We start from the raw sequence: 6,969 nt of genomic DNA, 5'->3' as shown, positions 1-6,969 counted from the left end.
TTGCATGCACGGTTAGGGTTGTTGGCAGGCTGTATATCATATGGATGACGCCGAGCGGATGTGAATCCTGTCATAGGCAACTGTTTTGGTTGAGTTGTTCTTTCGGACGTGTTGTTGGAGTCGACCGTCTTGCACCAACTCCTCAAGGTGGTCTTTCAAAGCATAGCAACTGTCGGTATCATGATCGTGATTTTTGTGATATTCGCACCGCCTATCCCGTCTCGTTGTGCCGGGAGGTCCTACTATTTTTTATGGCCATTTGAAGAACGGAAGGTGTTGAACCTTAGCCATAACCACACTGATCGACTCCGATAACTCCGTGTATTTCTTGTCAGCGCACCTCGCGCGCTTGCTATCCACTTGAAGTTGGTCATTAGCTTGATGTAGACATTGGTCGTTTCATCGGCGTGAATCCCGTCTTCTACCCCGCTTAGCCCGAGTCCGTGATTCAGGGCTCCGTAGTGGTACAATGTTTATCGGCTGCACGACTTCAGGCGGGGCCGAATTAGTGGCTTTATGCCCATCTTTGACCCGGAGGGCAATGCCTTCTACTTTACAGTATTCCTCAACTTTTTTCATCAATGACTATACCGTTTTTGGGGGCCGTCTGGTCAAAGAGCTGCGGAGGGCACTGTCTGGATGCGACCCCATCTTAAAGGCCGTAATGGCCATGGAGTCATTGCAGGCATCATCTACTAGATTAAAACATTCCCAATACCACGCCGAATACGCACGAAGGGTTTCGTCCGGTTGAATTTGCATTGCCCACAAAGAATCGGCTTGCTTCGGCTGGACCTCATTAGTGATGAACCTTGCCCTAAAGGATTTTTAGAGTTGGTGGAAGCTCTTGATCGAAGCCGGCTCCAGTTTATAATACCACCTGGCAGCCAGTGGTCCCAAACTGCTCAGAAATATTCGGCACATGAGGGCCTCGTCGTCTGCATGGAGCGTCATGGCTTGCTTGTAATGGTGAATGTGATCGATGGGGTCTGATTTACCATCATACAAGGTGAATGACGGTGCTTTGAACTTTGTGGGTAGCACCGCCCTTGCAATCCGTCGTACAAAAAGGTCATGCTAATCCTCTTCATCTGAATCATTTCTTATCGCTTCTTCCGTGCACGCGAACTTCCCTAAGAAGAACTAGAGAAGTTGACTCGTCCCTTCTTTATAGATTCTAGGGATGATGAGTCAGAGCCACTGCCACTATCATGTCTCCGAATTAGAGATCGTCGACCATCCCTTCTCAGAGGTCGTCCCAGGTCTTGGTGCGTGGCTTGTTAGGATTTTGCCACTTCCAAAGCCAAATCTTGTTGAAGGCGCTCGTTTTCAGCCATCATGTTTTCCAACCTCTGTTCGTTTTGCTTTGCTTGCTCCATAGTCGCTTGCATTGTCTCATATGGTGATGTCGAGGGTGAATCGAAGTTCAAGACCCTTCTTGCGGTAATATTCTCTAGCCCAAGCATCTTGCTTGGAGTGGTTTTGTCTTGTGGCGTAGGGTCGCCAGCGACTACCAGAGGATCTTCCGTCACGCCCGCCATGGATGTGCTTGAGTATTCCCACAGATGGCACCAATTGTAGGGGAGTCGTTCTAGAAATACACTTTGGATCCAATGGGGCACTCGAGATCCTCAGCTAGTAACCTGAAAAAGAATGAACACTCCAGTCAGGGGTGCTAGGATTAGCACTCCGACGGATAAGTCAGTATATACTCTCTCGATTGCTTGTATCTTAAGTTTAAGTGTACTAGTTCTCACATGCCTTTCTTTGGTTGATGTTCTTCTATTTTATATCTTTTCTTGGATCTCAGGGTTGGGCCCACCTTTAATCCATCACGTAATTATTTACTCGGCCCCTTTTGTTGCAAACTGCTCTTCATTCAGCTCCTTGCTCAACTGGCTATACGACCGATTAGGATACTTCTGGGTTTGTATAAGACGAGGCCGAACAAAATGTATATATCTCGACTCCCCAAGTTCACTTGTTCGGCCTCTTTGCATCCCCTGATACTCGGCCCCCACATATATGAATCAATTTGATAGCATGCGGTCTAAGCGCATATTCAAAGAATGTATTAACTAGTAATGCAAGTTAGAATGATGTGCCGAGCCCAATGTATGCAAGATAATGGATGCAAGGCATGAGAGATGCTAAACAAAACATGATGCCCTAAACTAACCATCATAAGTAGTTAAATAAAAGGGAGAAATACGTGGGGTTAGAACACATACACATTATTACAATTGCTTGCCCTCGCGCAGGAGGGTCCGAATAAACTAACTAGCTAAGCTAATTAACTAGCTATTACAAAACGAATTAACTAATTATTACAACAACAAATAAACTAACTATGCTAGCTAGTTATTCCAAAACCAATGAATTAATTAACTATTCCATGGAACTAACTAATTAATTACACTAATTAATTAGTTACAAATTAGAATTAACTAATTAATTACAACATGAATACAACATTAAATAAGTAATTAAACTAACTAATCAACCCCGGGAAGCGAGGGATGCTCATGCATGCATGGATTTCCACCCGAAAAAGCCCGTTGTTTTACTACCAGAATGCTTCTATTGCACAGTAGAATATCTTTTCACCTCAGCCTTTGCTCAGTTCTATTCCAAAAAGCTGCTACTGAATTTTACAAAAGTGGCTAGCAGGCCAGAAGTAGTGGCCTGTCAGCCATAAATGGTAGCTTGCCATCCACAATTAGTGGCCTGCCGGCCATTAAAGCTTGGTTTCCCCTACTGCAACAGAAAGCATACAGAGCGTCAAACAAGGTATTCTCAAGGTATGCTTGTACACCTTACTCCTCCTTATCATCAAAACAGCTCAAAGAAGTGGCAAGCTCAATTCACAAAACATCAATCGATGCAATTTCATCGCATGATGGCCTATGAACCAAGGTGTACAATTTTAATAAATGCCCAAGAAAAGACTCCCAAACCTCCTCCCTATCATGAATTGATCAATGGAAGTGGTTGACCTTGGAAACTTGAACCATTTCATCACTAGCAAGTATGAAATGCCTCAAGTTTCCATGTGTTCAATTAATGTCCGATTGAACACCAAATTGCTTATTATCTTGCATCATTTTTAGTCCCAATTTTATTATTTCATTTTAATTACCAACCATTCTTTAACCAATTGAGTCCAAAAGTGATCTTTAAGTCCTCTAATGGAAAGGAGTACCAAACCAAGTGTTGTTTTAGGCATGAGAGAAGTGTCGTGCTGTTGGTAATGAACCCCTAAAGGGATTAAACCATTAAGAACAATACCTTAATCTCATGCTTAAACAAACAAGTAGCTTGAAACAACTTTCAAAGCAAAGAAAAAGCCAAGAAAGGAGGGAGGTTATAGAGGTGATTAGAGGTGATCACATGTGTGGAAAGCTTGAAATAAACATTATCAACTCAAATAGGTTGGTGGCTAAGGCCTAAACCACCAAGCCTATAAGGACAATTACACTACCGACATACAATACAAGGCTCAAATGCAATGAACAACCAAAAATAGTACTAAAAAAAGCTGGAATTAAGACAAAAATAGCTAAAATGATAAGCTACAACATGGAGCTAGTTAAGCTAGTAAATAAGCACAAGTGGGGGAGGCTACCCCTTCCATTTTTGGGACTTCAAAACATGGTTTTAGCCACTGAAAAATCTCTGAGATTCAATATTAAAAAGCCCAAAAAAGTGGACAAAGAGGTGGGAAACACAAGAGCAAAGGCCTAAGAAATGAGGTACAAAGACGGGCGATCCATCCCTCCACCCCTAATGGCCTTAAACCACAAGTTTCAGCCCAAAATTACAGAGTATAAGCAGCCTAAAAATAGTCTAAAAATAGTAGGAAACATAGCAAATAAAGCAAAGAAATAAGTCAAGACTTATACCTCTTGAAGAGAAGAACCCTTTCTAAGTCACAAATCAACACTTACACACCCTCAAGAACTCAAAGTAAGCTCAAAAGTACCTCAGCTCAAATACCACAAGGTTTGGTTTAGAGTGTATAGGCAAAAGCTTAAGAATTTGCAAGAGAGAGAGAAAATTGTAGAGCGAGAGAGAGAGAAATAATTTTTCTCCAAAATTTCCAACCCTCAAAAATGGAAGGGGAGGCCTTCTATATATAGAAAAACATTAAACTCCCATAGAAATATCCATGCATACACGTATAGGAAAGCGCATGCATCTGTGGAAACAATTGGCACAGCTGGCCAAATTTTCTGCAAAAATACACAAGTGACCGACATGCCACAAATGTTGGCCGGCACGCCAAACAAGTGGCTGACAGCCAACATTGATGGCCAGCCGCCCACATTAGGGGCCGGCAGGACCCAGGGTTTTTAGGCTTGAAAAATTATGGTTTTGGTCCAAAACAAGACAAAAGGTGTGTAGGGTTTGACAAGTCAAAACTGTGGCATTCTGCTGAGGACTTCAAGCATCTGACAAGCATATATAAATTCATCATTGGGTGCGCAAGTGGTGGCACCCATGTCATAAGGGCAGTCAAAAATGGGGTGTCTATAGCATCTACTCGTCTCACATGCATTAGGGTTCGGTCACTCGGACACTTATTTGGACCCTGTTGGATGAGGAAAAATATGTAATAATGGTATTTACTTGGCATTTCTCATGTTCACATCTACTCGTCTCATATGCACCAGGGTTCGGAGACACAGACACTTATTCGAAGCCTCTTGCATGAGGGGCAAATATGTAATTATGGGGAAGTGGTTTTAGGAAATACTCTTCTGATCCTGGGGGACGCTCGTGATCCACCAATAGGCACCTGAAAGGAAATAAACACTCCGGTCGGGGGTGCCGGAATTAGCACTCCAACAGACAAATCAGTCTCCCGTTCTAGATTACTTGTATTCTAAGTTAAACACCACAATTATCACCTCCATTTCTCAGTCTGCTATTCCATTATTTATACTCGTTCCCTGGGCCTCGGGACCAGGTCCACTTTTCGCTCATTATGTTCATATTTACTCGGCTCCATAGCTCAGTACTTATTCGGCCCATCTACCCTTTATATTCGGCAACCTGATGGTTCTGGATAGAGCCGGGCAATACCTGTCTGTTAAAGTATGCCTCCTTTAAAATTCGGCTCCCACAATTTCCCCCTAAACACCCTTCTAGCATCAGTTAGTCGGCGTGTTTGGTTCCTGATTTGGGAAAACAGAAATTCGGCTGTTAATCCTCTTCTCGATGCATGTCAGGACGCGTACATGCTTTTCGATCACTGTAACACCTTCCCGCCTCATTCATGCTTCTCTCGCATTTATTATGATTTGATATTTAAGTTCCCTCGAACACATACTTTTTCGAATATTTGAACCTTTTGGACCGCCTATCAGTATTTCTTCTCCGACGTATTTTTTGTAACTCCACTCCGTCTTCTTCTCGTTCCCTTTGCCTCTCGTAAGTCTTCTTCTCTTTTCTTTGCAATCCTACTTTCCATATTTATTTTTTTGCTTTAGAATATCCTTGAGTTCTCTCTAGAATGGCTAAGCATTTGAAAGACCTCCTCTCTGAGGGTCGAATTTCTGGGTTCTGAAAACATTTGTCTATTCCTGATGATGTTCATCTATCTCTAGTAATGAAGAGTTCCCTGGATATGGAGAGGGATGACCCAAATACAATCGTGTTCCCTCTCCTGTCCATTGCTGAGGGTGGCGTTCGCTTTCCCCTACATCCATTTCTTAGGGCCGTCCTCCGCCACTGGGATCTGATTCCCGCACAACTCAATGTGAATTTCTTTCAAATTGTAATGGGAATTGTTGAATTGAACCGGTGCCTCAGGATCAACCTGGGCATTCCTGCGATTCGGCATTGCTACGCTTTAGCCAAATCCTCCGGTCAGCTCGAGCTTTACTTTCTCAAGGCCAGGGACACCGACCATCACTTGGTAACCATGCTTGCCAGCTCTGGCAAACGAGTTGATGATGCAATGGTCAATGTTCGGGGCAATTGGGGATTCGGCGAAGGCGAAGATCGCCTAGACCCTATTCCCAGACGGAGGGGTGAACCAGGTTGCCGTGTGATTCCTTGTTTGTTGAACTTTCTTTTATTCAGCTTCTTCTCCAAATATAATCCTCTGTTTTTGTAGGCAATAAGCTGAAAAGGGTTCTGACCTCGGCTGGCGACGCAGTACTTTCGGACATTAAGACTGCGCTAAAGTATTTTGGCCGTCTAAACATACAGAAACAAGGCAGAGCCACCCATATTCTTCTAAGGTACGAACCTACCTATACTACGTTCTCGGCCGCAGACAATATTCCGATCCCAACCAGCGAACAGCACCATACGGCTCTTATCTTCCCCAGCTTCAAGTCCCTGAGACAGATTGGTCTCGAGACGTTCGATTTGGAGCAAGACTTAGAGCCGGATGTTGAGGTGGTCACCGAATCAACGAGGGAGTTAATTACCAAGGCCGAAGAGGTCGACGAAGCTCTGAAATCAGCATTTGAAACTGCCGGTCTTAACTAGCCTAATTTACCATTCATTTCGGGTTAGGTAAAGTTTTCTTTCGGAGACATTTTTACAGATTTGGGGGACCTACCCAGCGATTTTTCTGAAGGCATGGCTGGGGAAAATCTCACACAGATGGCGAGAAAGAGAAATGTCGAACAAATGGCCGCTCGAAAGAAGGCAGAGGCCGCTCGTTCTGAGCCTGCCCCGGTTGAATCTTTACAACCCGTTACTGCATAAGAAACGGCTCAAATCGTTTTGGATGAGACAGAGAGGGAGGCCGAACAACAGGTCACGAAAGAATGACTGGTTCGTAAAGAACGGGGCGAAAAATGTAATGCCGAGGGAGACGCAGGCTCGGAGGATACTCTTTTTGGCAAAAGGCCTCGTTTAGAGGAATCCGACGTGATTGTTCCTTTTGTTGTTCAACCAAAGATCAAAAACATGCCAATCTCTAATGGCGCATCTGTTATAAAGGATCTGGCC

This window comes from Camellia sinensis, chromosome 4 (genome assembly GCF_055761805.1).
Source record: "Camellia sinensis isolate YWXY chromosome 4, ASM5576180v1, whole genome shotgun sequence".
NCBI classification, from domain to species: Eukaryota; Viridiplantae; Streptophyta; class Magnoliopsida; order Ericales; family Theaceae; genus Camellia; species Camellia sinensis.
This window is presented reverse-complemented; position numbering follows the sequence as displayed.